This window comes from Sturnus vulgaris, chromosome 11 (assembly GCF_052056855.1).
Source record: "Sturnus vulgaris isolate bStuVul1 chromosome 11, bStuVul1.hap1, whole genome shotgun sequence".
Lineage (NCBI taxonomy): Eukaryota > Metazoa > Chordata > Aves > Passeriformes > Sturnidae > Sturnus > Sturnus vulgaris.
The window spans coordinates 12,900,700-12,919,669 of NC_142253.1; the positions used below are offsets into that span (position 1 = coordinate 12,900,700).

General features: G+C 36.5%; 1 protein-coding gene across 17 annotated transcripts in view; it reads left to right on the forward strand.

Annotated features, from left to right (window-relative positions):
• The window catches only part of ERC2 (ELKS/RAB6-interacting/CAST family member 2), a 407,597-nt gene that overhangs the window by 349,008 nt on the left and 39,619 nt on the right, over nt 1–18,970 (forward strand). The gene's annotated exons all lie outside the window — the stretch shown is intronic.

An 18,970-nucleotide genomic window follows, 5' to 3' on the forward strand; every position in this document is an offset into this window, starting at 1 on the left:
TAAAGTTGCCTGCATGACATTGCACTGTTGTGCTAGGGAATGAGAACCAGCAAATGAAAATACTGTTAAGTGAGAATCAGAAACCGAGCAGAATAAAGATGTTAGAAGGCTATTACTATTGTTATAACTTCTTAAAAATCTTACCTCATCCTGAGAAAGACGAGATGAAAAAATAAATTCCAATTTAGTGATTCAAAGCAGCACTATTGACACAGGTAAAACTGTGTATTTGCATTTTAATAGTATTTTTACCTGATCACAAGTTCTTGTACTTTAAATAAGTTCTTGTATTTATAAAATGAATATGAAACAAGCTTTCAGGTTTTGGAACATTTCAGTTTTATTGATGTTTCCTATTTAAAATTTAGCATTAAAAGCATACAAGAGATATGTTGATGTTTGCAAACAAAGTGTTATTTATAGGCTTGGATCAGGAAGGAAAATATGGCCAGATCCAAGCTAAGACTTAGATCGTTGAAAGGCTGTTAGATAAATTGCATGAACCTTCTGTGGAGCACAGGCCAGGAACCCAGGACTCCTTTTCCCAGCTGAGTGCCCAAATCACTAGGCTACAGACTCTTGCTCCCTCTTGTGTTCTTTCTCCAGCCCAATGAATCTTGAATTATTTTCTGTACAATGAAAGAGCTTCAGTGGTAGAACTTTGATATCTCCCTCTCCCTGCCCCAGCACTTAGTGCAGCCTGTAGCCAGCTGATTGGAACGTTCTGCTCAGAGACATTGCTGGGTGCTGGGCTGGAGAAGGAATGGGAGCAGGGGATTTGGCTCCTGGGATGAGCAGTGCTGCTGCCAGGCTGGGAAGGGCTGGTGCTCATGAGCTGGTATAGAAAGAAATAGCACCTGAAGAATTTTGTAGGGAGCCCACGTGGTTGGTGTTTGTAAGGCTGGCTTTGGGAGCACCTGGTGGATCAAACTCCTCGGATGAGCTGTGCAGCTCCCCACAGGACTGGGCATAAGCTGAGCTGTGAGGTGGAGCACCCTGGCTGAGCAGGTGAACTCTGGCCATGCACAGACATGCAGCTTCTGGGTCTGGCCTGTGTTACCATCAAAACCTTCATTGCCACCAGGAACATCTCCTGGATGGGGTAGGGGCCTCCACATTCACCATTTTGGCCACACATGCCTAAGCTCTTCTCATGACCCGTTTTGAATTCCTACAGTTTTAGGCTTTTAGTTAGTTTAATTTAACAGCTCTTTTGAATGTAGAACTGAGAGGTTTTATGAACCTGTTTTTCAAACAAAAACTAAGTTTTAAAGGATGTGTTATAATTAGGCAAGATGATAGGAAGAATTTGTGGTTCAAAAGTGCATCAACAGTGATGAACCAGAGACAAACATAGTGTGTTTTGAAGCTTAAAGAGTGAAATTGCTTTGATCACTTTCATGCTGTTCAGGCAGTACTGGAGAGCAGTGTGTATTAGATCTGAACTTTAGAATAGCCAACTAAATTGGCTGCTTCACAGTTATAAAACAAAAGCTTGTCAAAACTACTGACTTAATTCCTAGGCTCTTTTTTTGTCTCATATGTATGTTTTTATGAAGTCCTGCAGTGCAGGCCCTTATTCATGCAAATGCATTTGTCTGCCTCAATGGAATTATTCTGGTGAATAAGTCAATGTCTAAGATCAACTAGGATGAGTCTGGTTTTCTTCTTAATAGAAATACTAATTTTGAAAATTACATCTGTGCATTAATTTTAGTCTGAAGACCTACAGACAGAATAAAATTGCAACTGTAGATTTCCTTGGTAGTTTTTCTATGATTGTTTCTACCTGTTCAAAACACTGGAGGAATAATGTGATTCATCACACATACTTTCCTGGCAGCAGATGTATCACCTGGTTTGGTATCCAAATGGGAGCTATTACAGCTTTGTAATATGGTGAATTAGGAGTGGTGGAGGTGGGAAGAGAAACTTTTATTCATGACAGGTGGTTGATCTTAAAGACAAGCCTTTTTCTGCCTTGCTAGTGTGTATTTTCATTGCAAGGGAACTTTTTATGTAGTAGGAGAACACTCAGAAGTAGGAAGGATGAAATCTGTACCCAGCTCATGGTTTAGCTGGAGTTCCTTTGGTTCCACACACAGGATTTTCACTGTCCCATAATCTGGCTTTGCAGGGCTAACATTTGCTCAGTGTAACATTAATATCTCTCCTTTCCCAGTGAACAGAAGTTAAATTGATAAAGACTGTAATCATATTAATGATTCTGTGTATATTGGTGTAGGGAATTGCTTAGCACAGTGTTGACTTAATTGCTTTAAAGTGGGTGTGTTGGTGTGTTAAAGGGGTCTTTAGATACCACTGTTATGAATTTGGGATAAATAGCTAAAAAATGCACTATAGCAACCCCCATGATGACAGAGAAAGGTAGAGAGGACTGGATGAAAGCCAAAGTGGGAAAATTGAGAAGGAGTGGGGAGGAAAAGACATTGCTACAGAAAGCTGTGAGTTGGAGTGGTAAACTTGGGAGGTGAGTAGAGGTTTTTAAAAAAGAATAAATTTAGTATAACTATGGATAAACTATATTACATGACTTTGGTTGATTTCAGTCAGTGTAATTTGGGAAGCTCTGCATAAGACAGTTGCAATAAGTAAAAGTTTGGTCAATAAGCATCTTGATAGAGGCAGTAGTCAGATGCAAGATCAGCAATGAAGAATAAGCTAAGAAAAGCAGACTTGTGGTTCAAATCACGTGAAAATTGCAATTTCATTTGGGAACAGCATACTTCCAAATATTATAGATTGGAAGGGTAAATCACTCTAGATATGACTCATATGTTAGTGAAAGCCCACTTTCACTTAAAAGATCACATTAAGGATTAAAGTTCTTATCCTCACAGCTATAAAAATAGTCACCTTCATTGTCAGCAAGGAAAAAAAAAGTGTGAACTCTGTTGTGTTTTCCTTGATCAATTTTACACAAAAACATTTTTAATTTTATTACATATTTTGTTGATAGGAGAGATTTGTATATGATTAGTAGCAAAGATTCCTCAGCCTTAAATCACTTGATATCTTGAAGAGGAAAGGATTGCATGGTCTTGCTTTTTAGTGCTGCCACAAAGGAAAAAGATTGTTTACAAGTGTCTGAATTTTTTTCATCTGCTCTTGGAAATACTAAAGCTAATAAGGATTTTTCCAAGTTAACAGAGTTTTGGATAGAAATTGCTGCTTTATCAAACCTGAAACCTCACTTGTGTGAAGGGTAATTTAAAAAAAAATCCTTTAGAAAGCTGTAATTTCAAATAGCAAATAAATAATTTATTGGAAATGGAACTGCTCAAAAAGAAACCTTGAGAGAAATCTGCATTACAATACCCAGAGCCTAATAGTTAGGGCATTATCCTTTAAGACATGCGACTTTGGTTCAATTTCCTTTTCTGAATCCAGCTGAATAGAGACTTAAATCCAGCTGAATATCTAATGCATCCAAGGCAACTGTCTTTACCACTGCACTATTGTCTGTAATAGGTTGGGTATCTCTGCTTTTGTGAAAATTGTGAAAGGATTTGTCCTAATACTAACAAGACCTTTCTGAAATCTTCAGAATTCTTACAGGCTGGGAAAGAACCTGTGTGCTTAGCTTTATTCATAACCCCCAGGCTCTGAAGAAATGCCTGTAATAATCATTATTTTATATATTCGTACTGGGCAACATTTGTTAATCTGGACTCTACACTAAATCTCAATCTCAGACTCCATACAGAACTGTATTTCCATGCCTCTGGTTATTCCTGTCAGCTGTCGGGTTTTTCTGGTTTTCCTATATCCATTCTTTTAACAGTTCAACCAAATCTGCCTAAAAGTAGACTTAGGTTATAACAATGAATTTAATGCCATTTTTCAATATAGTCTTTTGTATTTGCACACTCAACTTTATTATGATAAGCTAAATCTGTAATCACTGCTGAGGATACTTCTTGTTGAAATATCCACTTAATGAAAAAAAAGAAAAATCCAAACCACGTTGAAAGCAATTTGATGGTGGTTAGGACATTGTTTTGGAGTCTGCAGTCGTGACAGATTCCATGAAACCAGAGGAATCAGGACTGTTTGGTGGCCTGTCAGAGTGTAGGTATTCTTTTGAGATTACCAGAAGGGATCAGTTACCTTGGTAATGTGTCCACCAATATTTATTGTGTCTATTTCTTTACACAGGCTAACAAACATTCATCATGTGGGAATGTTGGTCATGATCAACTTGAGCTGAATTTAAATTGATGACCTAAAGGTTAAAGTCTCTGTATCCCATTACCTCTCCCTTGGGCTGTCCAGTCTCCCTACAAGTGGGTTTAACACCACTTTTAGTTTATCAGTGTCTTTGGAGGAAGAGCACTCTTTAGAAGTGCTGATCTGACAAATACCATGGATGTTCTGTTAAAAAAACCCAAACTAAATCAATCTGACTTTTTCAGCCTGTCAATACTTGCTGAAGAAGGCTCTGAACAACTATTCAGATGCTGGACTAATAACTTCACCAGCCTGTTAGATAGCTTTAATCTGGTCATATGGGAACATAATGCAGTGTAGCAGCCTAGTGAAACATGAAACTATGAGAACAGCTGAATAAATTTAAAGACATTTTTGAACATTCTAACCTTTGTCATAAAAATCTGATAATATAGAAGAAAAACTAATAACACTTGATTTTGGTTTTGTTATTTTGTACAGTAGTTGAGAAGACAACATTTCTCATGGCTGCTGAATTGAAAGCAGTGACAATTTCTAGCACTATTTTTTGCCCCATATGAAGTTTATTCTTTCTCACTCATTAAGGAATGAATCTGGTTTCTGTTTTATTCAATACTGTATATACATCTCACCCATAAATATTTAAACTGAGTAAATATAGAATCTTAAAGATGGAATATGCTTTCATTCTAAACTGGTGGCCGTGGGGGAAGGTAAAAATATTTTATTCAAAGACCAGTGGTTCCTTTGGATGAAGAAAAAAAAAAGTGTTTTGTGCTTGCTGTAGGGCAGCGAACTTTTTACCAGATTATACCTTTATTGTTATAAAGTTCAGACTATAAAGGATCTATAGGAAAGAGTTTGCAGATACTCACTTCAAAAACACATGGCGAGTATTCAGCCCCTATATCTGGGGCTAATTTAATTCTTCTTCTCCATTCAAAGTGCCTCTCTCCTGTCTACAAATGCAGAACAGATTCCCGGGTAATTTTCTTGCTTGGAAGTACCGTCATTTTATTCCTAACTGGGAATAGCATGAAATGGAAATACATTTATGACTCTACTTAAAAACAAACACCAAAGGAAATAAAAGCAGGGATAATATGAAAGATAGTTCCATAACAAATTGATGCAGAAAAATGCAGAAATTTGAAGCATATTGAAAAAAACCCATTTTCACAGGGAAGATTTCCTTTAGCAAGCTGATTTTTGAAACGGTGTAATGTGGCATACCTAGGGTAGTTAATAAATTTTGGCCAAACTGGTAGTGCCAATTCATGGTTTTAATTTGCTGCAGCAAGCAAAGCCCAATACATGTCTAGGTATGCAGCAGGTCTAGATCCTATTCTTAAGATACAATGAAGAGAGTTGCAAAATTAGAGTTTTATTAAACTGAATACAATGAACAGTGGACAGTAGTGCTTTAGATTATTATGACTGTGTGACTCCTATGTGCATTACTCACTCTTCTTTCATATATATTGTACAGTCAGAAGTGCTGAGGGATACTGAAGGTTAGATCCTGAGTCCTGCTGAGATTTTCTTTAAAAAAGTCCTGCTCTTAAATTTTGGAGTCTGAGGTTCAAGCTGTTGCTTGTGTAGGTGGCAAAAGGGTTGAACCAGCCTCTCCCATAAAGTCTGAATCCTTTTGTGGGTAATACCTTGCTGAAATGTAAAATAAGCTTTGATTTAAAAAGGTGACAAAGCAAGTTACAAATGTAGGACTTTTTGTTTACAAGGCAAAATCAGATCAAGCCTCAAAACAGAAACATAAAGTAGATAATATTTTATTATGCATTATAAATACATAATTAGCTGATCAACATGAATCTCCTTTGGTGATTTTGATGAGGTGACAGAATTAACTTTAAAGGGAGGAAAAAATCCACCCTTTAATTTATTTTTATATGTGGACCAAGTACCTGAACTGAACAAGTAGGAAGGACTGTTTTACTAAATTTAGTATTGCTTCTAATTTTTCTTTCTTTTTAAATTTTTTTTCGTGTGAAACAGGAACAGGAGGGTAGAAGAGTATTTTCAACAAGATTCAGTGCCTCTTGTTGACCTTTTTATGTTAAACCTATGTTTATGGAGCACAAAGGCAAAAGTTTTATTGATTTCTAAAAGAAAGATTGGGATATGTTAGTTTTGCCTACTGGAATTAGCATAATAAAGACTTTTTTTGATGTAGAGTTTTTTAAACAGTTTGGTTTGGAGCTGCCCTGTCAAGGTCTGCTGGTTGAAGTGTTACAGTAATGAATCCTCAATTCAAAGATGATTTCTTAGGAGTGTGGCTTTGTTCTCCTGTGCAGACTGACAGATCCATGGAGGACAAAACCTTTTTTTGGTCTTAGATCAATACTGTCATGAACATGCAAATACTTGTGTATGTTACCACAGCTCCCATAGAAGCACCATTCACATGTTGGGTTTTTTCTCCCACTTTGATTATCTGTACTGGCCCACAAATTCACTCTGTGTTGGCACAGAGCCCTGGAAAATCAAGGCAGACAGAAACTGTCCTGTCATGCCTCTCTGTGCTTTTATTTTCCAATAGTTTCTTCGAACTGTCCTTCTGCTGAAATTCTCCACTTCAGCTCTGTGGTTACTCTAAGTAGTTCATTTTACTAAATTTGTTAAGTGAATCTAGACTTCTGAGCTCCAAGTACCATTTTCACATGAACATAAACTTTTTTTTTTCTCTTTGTGGGCATCTTAACTCTGCTGTGCAGAATGAAGTACAGTCCCTTTCTCTGTAGTTGTAATATACTTCATCAGTTTCCAAAAGACAATAACTTGCTTTATTCCCATTTTATAAGGATTAATTATACTCAGAAAAAGCTCTCAAATAGCAAACAGAAAAGGAAACCAGATGTTGCCGAGTTATTTAACCAGTGTTATTTGCAGACAAATATTTAAGCTATGTGATTTAATTTTTTGTGGAAAACCTTTAGAAGCTGGCTAGTGAGTGAATAAAATATCCACAGTGTATGTGAAAACATATTTTACCTGATAGTATCATTTTTTCACCTAACTATTACAGGTAAATACTTTTTCAGTTCTTGGCAACAAATTTGCAAAAGTATTTGATTAGAACAGGAACAATCCCCAAGGCACATTGTGTATAGAGTCATAATTTATAAATAGGCTTTTGTTGCATAAAGCACAGTTGTGCATTTCCAACAGTTTGTTTTCTGTGCACTATTGAAATGGAGTAGTGATAAGCCTTTGTGCAAATTTATAGATGCAGAATCAAATAATGAATCTTTAGAACAAGCAAGCAAATTCATCATCTGAGCACAAATATTTATCTATGTTTCAATGAGACCAAGCTTCACTTCTAGAAACAGTGTTTTGCAACACAGATGAAGGCAATTTCTCTTATGGCAATGGTTTGCACAGACAGTTAAAGGCATATTTAAAAGGTGGCATATGTTCCTAAAAGTGATCTATTTTAGCTAATTTTCAAGTTGTTTAGTACCTGTATGATTTGTAAGACTGTTCTAAAATATAGAAACTTCCTGTTCTAGACTTTATAGGCCAAATAAGAATATCACTTTCTGTTGTCTTTTTCATTTCTACACTCTTGACATCCAAGAAATCCTGAACTGTGCTATCTCTCCAAATTTGTCTTCCAGTTTTCCTCTTGAATACTGAGAGCTTCAGCTGCCAACAACTCCTGTCAAAGACAATCTGCCTCATGTCATTAAGTTTTCTAAATGAAAAATGTTGCAATATTCCATTTACTAATATCTCAGCACTTGCATGAATATGCCTCGTATTCAACTTTGTCTTCCTAATTCAAGGAAGCACCTTATGCTTATTTTCCCAGATTTGCTCTTTTAAAATTTTGTACTCAAGATTTCAATGTCTCCTTTCTTAGAGCCTCTAGTGACTCTTTATTCTCTTATCACCTTTCCCTCTACAGCCTTTTCCAGTTGCAATATTCCTTCCAGGGTTTCAGGCTCATTTCAGGCTCATTTCTTCTCAATCCTCTTTTCCCTTCTTTCCACATTAGTAGCTGCAGGCTCTTCAAAACCTCTTTTTCCAAACTTCAAACCTCACTTTCCCAGGTTACATAATTTCTCCTGCCTCTTCAGCCTTTTCCTCCTGATCTCCAGTGGCCACAACTTGTGCCACGGTTCTGTTGCAGAAACTTCCACTGTTCCCTTCTGACCTTACAATTTCCTGTTATTTGGTCTGTGCAAGTGCTCAGCTTGATGGACTTTGCACTGAATGTAATCAGAAGAAAGAAAGCATGTATTTTCTGTCATCAGAGATGATAATAATCTGTTCCTATTTTTAAAATACCATTTCCTGTTTATGGAAACCCATTATTGCTGACAGGTTGCAAAGAGGCTTCATTCTTAAATATGCATCCATTTTTAAGAAGTTTCTGCTTTTTTTTTCTTTATGCAAGATTGTTTGCTTTATGTAACTATTTCCCTTGTCTAAATGTAATTTGCAGGATGTGATGATAAATGTTTAATGGTTCTTGTAAAACTCTTACATTGTCAGTCTCAAAGTTTAGTGAAACACCAATGTTTTCATTTGATCCCAGCACTGAGGAATGTCCAGCTTTCATCACAACAGGGTTGTTTAGTTCTGTAAAAGTCTAAATATTCTGCCCTTGGGAGATATCTCACTGTCACCTGCTCCTAAATCGAAAATTATGTGTTCAGCCGAAGATTGGGGGGAAGAGTTTTAAGAAAAGAATCTTTTTTTTTTGCTTTTACAGACATCTTTGATGTGGGACAAAATCCCTTCAATCTGAAATAAATCAAAGGCTGAGAAGCTATTAAACAACCCTTTAGTTTAAACATATCCAGTTCTAGATAACTGAAAAAGTGTTCCATCCTGCTCTCGTTCTTTCTTTATTCAAGATGTGCGGATTTTCAGAGAAACAGTTCTATTGGCTACATCATGAACTTCTAATCACTAGCACTTTTGTTGATGAATAAAATGTAGTGCTAGATAAATTTATTTAGAACACATTTTCAGTAAAAATGCTAAGAAATATTTATCTTGAACAAGAGGTATAACCATCAAAGTCAGTAAGTTAATGTCATTCAGCATAAAATATTATCAAAGAGCTGAATGTTTCTCATCTTTCCTAAACAATTAACAGAATCAATTTAACTCATAATGTCAGAAAGCCCTTAAAACTATATAGTGCAAATACAGCCTTGATTTACTTGTGCAAAAATAAGAACTGTTGTCATATTCACCAAGGTGCATTTGGCTTATGCCTAAACAAGAACTTATTTTTAATAATACTCTGTTTATCTTTAAGAAACATAAGATGTAGGGCCAAATCAGATTTTGCTCAAAAGGAATGAAGGAATGCATAAGTAAATGTATTAGTACTTAGTTGAACAATAATGTTTTGCATTCTGTAGGATATTTTTTTTCCAATAATGGTTGAGAATATTAGCAGGTAAGCTCTTCCAGAAGATATGGCTCCTTAGGATAAAAAAGGAGCATGAGGCAAATATTACAGGACTAGAAAAAAATATTGCAAAGAACAAGAGACAGAAAGGAGGAAAGAGATATTGAAGTGTTTAAAATTTATTTTCCTAGTCCTATGACCAAGACATCCCAAAATAAAAACCCTACAGAAAGCTCATGCAAGCCTGAGGTGTGTTGTAACTCTGAAATCTTAATCTATACATCTTCAAACAGAAAATATCTTCGAATATTCTGCCTAGAAACTTATGGAATAATAAGAGTTTGTCATCTGGGTTCAGAGTTTTTCCATTGGTACAGATCTCTTATTTTTCTGTCTTCCTAATCTGCTGGTAGTCCATCCATTTGGCTGGAGAACATTTATCTTTTTAGAAACAACCTGTAACAATTTTTCTGCTTCTTTTCTTCCCCCATTTTTTTTCACTTCTGACACTATAAGTACTTCATTGCTTAGACTTTGTTTTTAAAACAAGAAGTAATTCTGTTGTCAGTAGATGCTGCCCTGCTGGCATAGAGCTGTGCATTACTGGTGGCCTTTTTATGCAGTATCTGACATCTAAATCTTAGGCATCTCTTTCTGATACTAGAAAAATGCCAATTAAAGAGGTGATGATTGGGGAAGACCTAATTAACAGAAGTCTTATCATGGAACTAAGATATACTATAGATTTATCTTTCTGCCTTCCCTCCCCTTCAGATTGCAGACACAGATATAAAACTTAAATTGTCACGAGGGGCAAAGTGATTTACAGAGGGATTTGTGTGCCCAGGCCAAGCATATCCATGGATGTGATAACCACAGCAGAACATAACACTCTGTAATTCTGCACAGAATTGAAGGGCATTCTTACGTGCCTAGTTAACAGAATTGCTGTGAATTCTTGTCTTCTAACATTGTATATGAGGTATAAAAGGTATAAGGTATAAAAGGTATAAGGAAAAAGTCCTATTTAAGGGATTTTTTTTACCTTAGTCTTGATCAAGTATTTGCTATAAGGGCTCAGCAATGAGAAAGTAGTAGAAAAATATGTCTGCCTTATCCCATGTTCAAAGGTCAGATAACAAGCAAAGGAGTATAACTTGATATTTTCTTGATATATTATGAATTTATAAAATGGAGAAGAGTGAGGAAAATAATTAACGCTAAAATGTGACATCTATTCCTGTGAGTACTGTGGATTTTGCTTACAAAACTAGCAGGTCTCAGATGATTTTTTTGCCAGGTTGCTTTTTAAATCAAACAAGTGTCTACCCAGCCCACTTGACCTAGAGGTCATTGCATTCTATAGGGTACAAAAATATGTATTTATCTGTGATCCTGCTAGTGTGAAGCCATGGGTTGGAGTATAGAAATAAGGCTGTGTGTTTGTGTGTGCAGTGAGCAGGGCTGGTGTTGGTGTGTGTGCACACCAACATGTTCATTTGTGTACACATGCCCATTAAACGAGCTTAGACAGCGCCATGCAAAGAGCTGTTGGAACTCGTTTCCAGGTTCCAATCCTGTTTACAGCCTCTGGGCATTATTTTAATGTAAATAACAAATGGGGGGGGGGGGGGGAAGAGGGTGGCCAAGATTTCCACTATGGTTCCTGATTTGGGGCGTTTTTCACGCTGCTTTATAATATGGTAAATTTATTCCTGTGATGGACAGGACATGGCTGGCATGTCAACTTCCAGTTTGACAACTCTTGTTTGATTGAATTGGGCTTTCTAGAAGTCTAATCCAAAGCTTGCCCTGTAGTGATTTTTGTGAGATATTCAGATTTCCTAGTATTTAATATATTTTCTTTCCTAGTTCATTTTGACTGTATTTATTTATATATATTTCTTTAATTTTTTTAAAAAGCATTTTTCCCGGTTTTTACTTTGTTATTTATTGAAATCAGGACTTCAGCACTTCCTCTTATCCTCACATTGAGAGATTTACCATTCCTATAGAGAATGTACATGTACACCCATATAGGAATTTCTCTGATCACTGAAGCCTTGCATCTTCAGACATTAAACTCCTCATGACCCGACATATAAAATCAATATGTGCAATTTCATGCAACATTTTCAGTAATGAATGTTTATTCAATGCAGAATGTACAGAAATGTTTCATCAGTCAGACTTAAGCATTTTAACTTGCATATCTTAAATAAAATAGTTAATAAAAAGTGAATCTTGATGATATCTGAAAGAGGGTCCATTTTATATGACCTTCTCCTCCACTATACATAAGATTTGATGCAAGCCTGTTATAAGATTCCAGGTGTTGCACATCTTTTAATAAAGGAATATGAATGCAAATTTAAAGGGCTCTCTAGAATAACTGTTTCATCAATTAATTAGAATTTATCAGCAATGAAAATCTTAATGTATAATTGTTACTTAATGTTTATAAATATATTTGATACATAATGCCTACGCATGAAATGCATTTATATGTATTTAATATCGAGTTTGCATTTAGCTTATGTTTATTTTAAGATTCAGGACTAATATATAGAGTATAGTAATTGCTTTTTCTTTCTACCAGAAAAAAATATAAGTTGAAGTTGGCTGAGGTTGCCAAATTCATTAGTTATACTTATTTATTTATTAAATCCATTCACAACATGACTTAAGAATATATTAGTTAAAAAACAGAAAATAGCATTTGGCATCTTTAAATTTGTATGAGACCAGGAATGATTTATTGAAGAAATGAAACAATGCCAATCACAGAGCCATCTAAATCCTTCCCTGCTTTTGTGTCATTCACAAGGAAAGCACTTATTATCTGTTTTCAATTTCTAGTCTGCATTCCTGCTCTATACCCTCAGTTTGGATACAGAAGGTCTGGAAATATCCAATGGCAAATCTAAAATTTCTTGAAGCTTACAGATTAATTTTTTAATTCCTTATAAATCAGTTAGTAATTATTAATATTACAGCATGAAACTAAGCATTAAGAGAATATCTAAATTATAAAATACAGGAAATTAACTGGTACATGAGTTGCATTCTTTCTTTCTGGGTAGAAGGGCATAGCATGACTATCAGAGGTCAGTCATGTATGACTCCCAGTAAGCACTCTGCCAAATGCCACAGCTCTGCTGTGCTGTGGGATGGAGCTGCTGAACAAGTAGCTGTGAGTAAAGGACATTCCTTCAAAAGCTTTTAACACAGCACTACCACAGGATACGTAGTTAATAACAAAAACAGCTGCACAAGCATTCTTGGATGCCATAATTAAACTGATAAATCTGCAGTGACAGATATCTATGAATAATAATGAAGGGATCTGCTATTAGTGGATTTTTATCTTTAGTGATCATCTGTATATCTATAGCATATGGCTGAAGAATAAAGCTCCATGCTTAAAATCCACTTGGCATTTTTTATGAAAGTAGAAAAGAGCTATATTTTGGTTTAATACTTTGTTAGGAAATACTTTCAAACAGCAAAATTGATAGCTTTCCTTACCTTTTTGGTAAACTGAATAGTTTTACAGCAAAAATCTGTCACCAGTGTTAGTTTTGTCATCACCAATCCATGCAGCAAGTGTACAAACATAGAAGTTTCTTTTGAAGAAAAATTACTGCTGTGTACATGAGATAAGTAATTTCTGGAAAAACCACTGAATTCTTAGTGTAATAGCTTGGATATGTGTGTGATTTCTTTTATCTCCAAAACTCAACTTTGCTTTTAATGGATACAAAATTCTCTGAAGCAAGAGTGATATCCATTATTATAAATTCTTTGCATTATTGCCAGGTAATTTTCAGATGTCAGCTATATTTCCCAGTCCTTGTACAATTATGAAAATATGGACACAAACTATACTGTTTTGGGCAGAATTTTGGGGGGCACAGAGGGCTGTGTTCAGTGTATGCAAATTTGTGTTTCCACTGAACACTCTGAAAGTTCTTTCCTTGAGCAGTATTGAGCTGCTGACTGCGGATCAGAGGGTCACGTTCAGATCTTGTGTCCTGGCATTGCCCAGCTTCCCAACAGACTCATGAATTCGAGGAGTCTGCTCTAATTCAGGTGGAAACTGCAGTAGCAGATGAGAGCTCGGGCTGGCTCATGGGGAAATAAAGTATGCAAAGGACAAACACCTTAGTTTGAGATTTCCTTACTTGGTTAACTAAGGAAATGTCCCTTACTCAGGATTGTCCACAGGGATGAGGGATTTTCCACAATAAGGATGTCTGCTTTGGCTAATGGCTTCAACCAATGTTAATATCTGGATCTGGGTTGTTTGGATTTTTTTCTCGGTCAGGAGTTTCTTCTGTTGCAAAGGTAATTAGCGATTAATTTTATTGAAATAACAACTGCAGTTATATACAGCTGTGTATATATAACTGTAGTTATATATGTAGACAACTATAGAATTGTTAACAAAACTTGGTTTTAGCTGGTCTTGATATCTAGATTATGGACCATAGAGGTTTATTATTTTCCTAATTGTATAAAACAGATGAATGGATGAATAGAGATAGGGTTTTATTTTAAAATTTCCTCATTCTTTAATGATAAATAAGTGCTGCATTTGGAGGAGGTTTTTTGAGCACTTTGAGGGAGAACTGCTTTCAACCCGTGTTCCTTATTTTCGTGGATCAATGTGGCCTGTATTTTACAAATCTTTCTTCATTGGTGGTCATTACAAACTATTTTCACTTTCTTCTTGTTATGATATGTAACAAATTAGGAAAGTAAATGCCTTAGGCTAGATGGAAATCTGTAATAAGTCATCATACGTACATCATAAATGCTGTGATCATGGTTCAGAAACCCTGTGGAAATTCTGGCCTGAAGTATTTTGGGAAATGTTTCCAAAATCTGCTGTGCTCTTTTCTTCTTCCAGATTAATAGTTTCTCTCAAAATGCAGGTTAACTTTCTGATTTTTTTTCCAGTTCTATGCTAAACTACTGATGTACTTCAGAATGCGCCGTGCATGAAAGCAAAGCTTTCATTTATTATTTGTATAAAAAGATAACCAACAACTAAGCCATGAGACTACAATTGCCATAGTGTCATTCCTGTTTCCAAAAGCAGTCACCCACAGTGGTGGGTGGTATGGTGCCAGTGTCAGAGAGCCTGAAGTGAGGTGCAAACTGCAGAGCCCAGGGGAGCAGGACTGCAGGGCTGCCCCAGCACTCTCTGGGTGGTCACTCTTGGTCCCTCCTGTGCAGGTGACACATCTCCTGCTCTGCTTCCCAGCATTATCAGCACGGCTGAAGGGCAGGATTCTGTCAGGCTCTGTGCTCAGGAACAGCTGGATGTTTGCTGGAGATGCCTTTTGCCCGTGGAGCAGCAGCAGGAAAATGCAAATTGCCCTTTCCATGCCAGGACCCCCGGGTGTGATGCAGGGCAGGAAAGCAACACCAGTGAAGGATGGAAATCTAATCATCAAGTGTGCCTGTGCTTCTGAGAGATTGCTCTGTAAGCAGTGGGACATCTTGCTGCGGGTGTTAGAATACTTGTGACATTCTGTCAGCCAAGAGCTCTGTGTGGTGACACCATGGCTGCAGTGTTGGACCTCAGCACTGATTGCCTGCACAAGTGCCTGTGCCTTTCAGACTCTTGTACAAAAGTGCCTGGGCACACAGATAAGAGAGAAATCTGCTTCCTTTTCCTAGGATTCCGTATTTGTTGCTAGTTTGGGCCTCAGTGTCTTCTAGCGTATAAAAAATTATCTTTATATGGGGATAATTAGGAACATTTCTGTTGAAAAATTGAAATTTGTTTCCAAAAAAAAAGTTTTGAAGGATTCTAGACAGTGTGCAAATTCATGTCAGACTTGTGCTTTCTTCGAAAAAGGGGTTTTTAAAAAAGATTTAAATGTTTGTTTTGTTCTATAGATGATGCAAGTTAAGATAAATTCATAGACAAGCACAGGAGGTTTTTTTACCACAGTGTTGAACCTTGTGTGCACAAATCAGCGTGTACTTCTGCATTTTTTTTCTTTTAGAATATGTCTAACTTTACTGCATGTTTGTATGAATTTACATACATTTCATATACATATGGTCTGTCATTTAATTCTCCTCTGCGTCATTACACAAGAATGCCAAAGCTGATTCTAATTGTTCAGCAAACTAAAGGAATTTAGGGAGGTTGCCCAGAAATTCAACGTTTCTTAAATAAAATACATATGTATTTTAAACCTTTTAACAGACACGTTCTGTGCCATACCCCCTTTACTAATATTAAAATAAGGCTTATCAGCACAAGCTGCATAAGGTTTTGCTGCTGGAGCCAAATCCTGGGATCAGCATCCAGGCCACGAGCCTGCAATCAGTTACACTTATGTTGAACTTCATGCACATTTGTCATTCTTTTGAAATCAGCAGGATTATTCACCTCCATAAGACAAGTATGTGTGGAACTGATTCCGTGAGCAGACCCTCCATTTTTATTGGCTTTGTTATGAATCTGGGAGCAAAAAAAAAAAAAAAAAAGCCAACCCAATCTGCATTAGGAGCAGAGAATTCAGCTCCTAGGGATCACACTGGAGACAAAACTGTGGCACTCAGGCTGCTGGTGTCAGTGAAGGAGAAAAGGATCAGCAGAAGACACGCATGGCTGGTGGTGGGAGGTGTGTTCTGGGGATAAAAGAGATTATGGGAACAAGAGAGCAGAAAGTTATTCCATTGGTTCCCTGGCTGAGCTGAACCTTTTGAGCTCCTGTGAAAAATCATCACGAAATGGTAGGGATGGTAGGAAAACAGTAGAAGTGTAATAGGAAGGGTTTTTTTGGTTTGTAAGTTCATAACATCTGTATCTAGCAAATAGTTTAATCCTAGAGTTTCCCAAGCAGTTTAATTGAACCTGCAGAAGGATATTTTTTTGGCTCATCCTAAATGATAATATTAATATCATGTAGGAAACATTTTATCTTCCTTAGACACTTATTTTTTACATCACTTCTGGAAGTGCTGTATGCATTTTCAGAGTCATGTGCAGTAGTTATAGAATCTTTTATTATCTGTGCCAGTATTTAGCAATGAAATTTTAAATGTATGTGCAAGTATGATATTAATGATCTGATTTGCTTTGATCCTTGAGTAGTTTTGGTTTGCATATTTGGGATTGAGTCTTTTCATAATACCATGCATACCCTCCCTTCACTGCCCAAATGAAAGTCCAATGGCAGCTCTGAGGAGGTTGGACAGGCTAAATGAAATCTTGGATGGACGTAACTGCTGCAGGTAATTAACGCTTTTCATTTTGAAGAATGAGTTCAAACTCTTGAGGGAATTTGGAACAATATTTAAAGTTTTATTCCAACCAGTAATGTAGAAAGGAAATGAAATAAGACTAATTTTATTTTCCATTTTTGCTGTCTCTCCTCTCTCTCTGTTCTTTCTCTTGTTGAAAAACTATTGTCATTTATGTCATTAAAACAAAGAATTATTGCCCCCAGACTTTCAGTGAACCACAGCTGTTGACCTTTTTTGTCAAAAGCTTTGAATACAAAGCTACATTGGGAACATTTGTAGCCTGTGGACCATGACAGTACTGTAGACTTCTCTCCTGTCTAACAGAAGAGAGTGCCAGAGGGTGTGCTCACATAGTGACTACATTATTTTCTGGCAATTGTGGTAAAGATTTCCTTGCTTTGGCTTTTTTTGCCTCCTCTCAAGTGTACAGTCATCCTTCAAACCTATTATACCACCTTCTGAATGCTGTGGCTTTGTCCCTTAGGCTACATAATCCATTGTGTAAAATGTTTACCAGTCCTGTACAGATATTAAATTAAGCATTGCAGCTTAACATGAAGTGTGTAGATACTTGAAGCAGGATTTAAAAGACATCTTGATTTCCTTGCTGTGTAATAATATTTTGCATTGAATGGGAAAGAGAGTTAAAAATTTATGTTTTATAGTACAAAAAGTGCTAATTTTCAGTGAAGACTTATGAATATTAAAGTAAAAAATAATGAATACTAAGCATGTGAAAAATTCAAGATGTCTTCACTTGAAATATGCCATAAACTATTTTATTTTTCTGGCTGAATAAAATAAGCACTTGTGAGCAGTGCACACCAGCTGCTGCATCTGTAGGGAAACCAAGTACTTTCCCACAGTACATGCTGTGTATTTCATTCTTGCAGCATTTTATTTTGACAGGTAATCTTCATTCTTCTCATATGGAGACAAAATTTGGAGGATAAGTAAAAAGTAAAGGCAATATTCAGTGTGTTTCACAGTTTCTGTGAACTTAAGTAGAGCCATATTTTTATTGACAAATATGAGCACATTTAAAGCTCTCATAAATACATAGTCTATATGTAGCATGAAATGTAAAGTTTGGACCTAAATTCTTCCTTCTCTGTGCAGCTGATATTACCTCAGTCTTTCTCTTGTGAGTGTATGAGGGAGGCAGAAAGGGTGGTAGTGGAAGGGAATTCTGCTTTTTTTCTGAGGCTAATTTTCTCAGTGAAACTTGATCTGTCTTGGTTACATTTATGAGACTTTGTGAACAGAGAAGGAGCAATGTGATGTGAATGCAAAAATCATGCATTTTCAATACAATTCATTAGATTTCACTGCAACTTATATATAAAAAAACCCAACCAAACCAAATCCTTTCATAACTGAGGTTTCTAAGCATTACCATAATTGTAAGCATACACTTATTCTAAATAGTCTTCCCTTCGAGAATAAACAGGTACATTTTTTTTGAATCCACAGTCAAGTCCACTTAGAGGTGCAAGGAACAGAAATTGTACTTGCAATTCAACTGGTATTTTGAAATTATTCTGGCAGAAAAGAGGCTGCCTTTCAGAAAACTGTTTTCTATACACTTCCCCCTCCCATCCCCCCTTTTCTATAATAGGACAATACACTTCTTTCAGCCAAGCCTCGAAGTTCTTGAATATCCTGAAAATCAAAATCAGGATTAATGCTGGAAATGTATGCACGTATCCCAGAAAGTTTAACCTGTGACCCACAGGCTTCTGGTCACCCCATATCCCAGGAAACAATGCTAGGCATATCAGGCCACAGTGATTAAACAGGAATGCAGGCTCCTCTGCCTTAGGTGAAACCAAAGAACTACAGCAATGTCCAAAAGACTTCGTAGCAAAAAGGATGAAGAGCAGCAACAGGCACTGAAGACATGGTTTAAGACCATTTCATCTAATAACCTCTTCTAAATTTGCTGCAATTTTACTGGAAGACCTGAGTGTTTGAAATGTCTCAGCCATTTATAATTAGAATGCCTGTTCTACTCTTAGACAAGAGTATAGGAAGTATAGAGATAGGAAGGTAAATGACATCGAATTCCTCAAGGATGTGTGATGGGATGTGGATCTC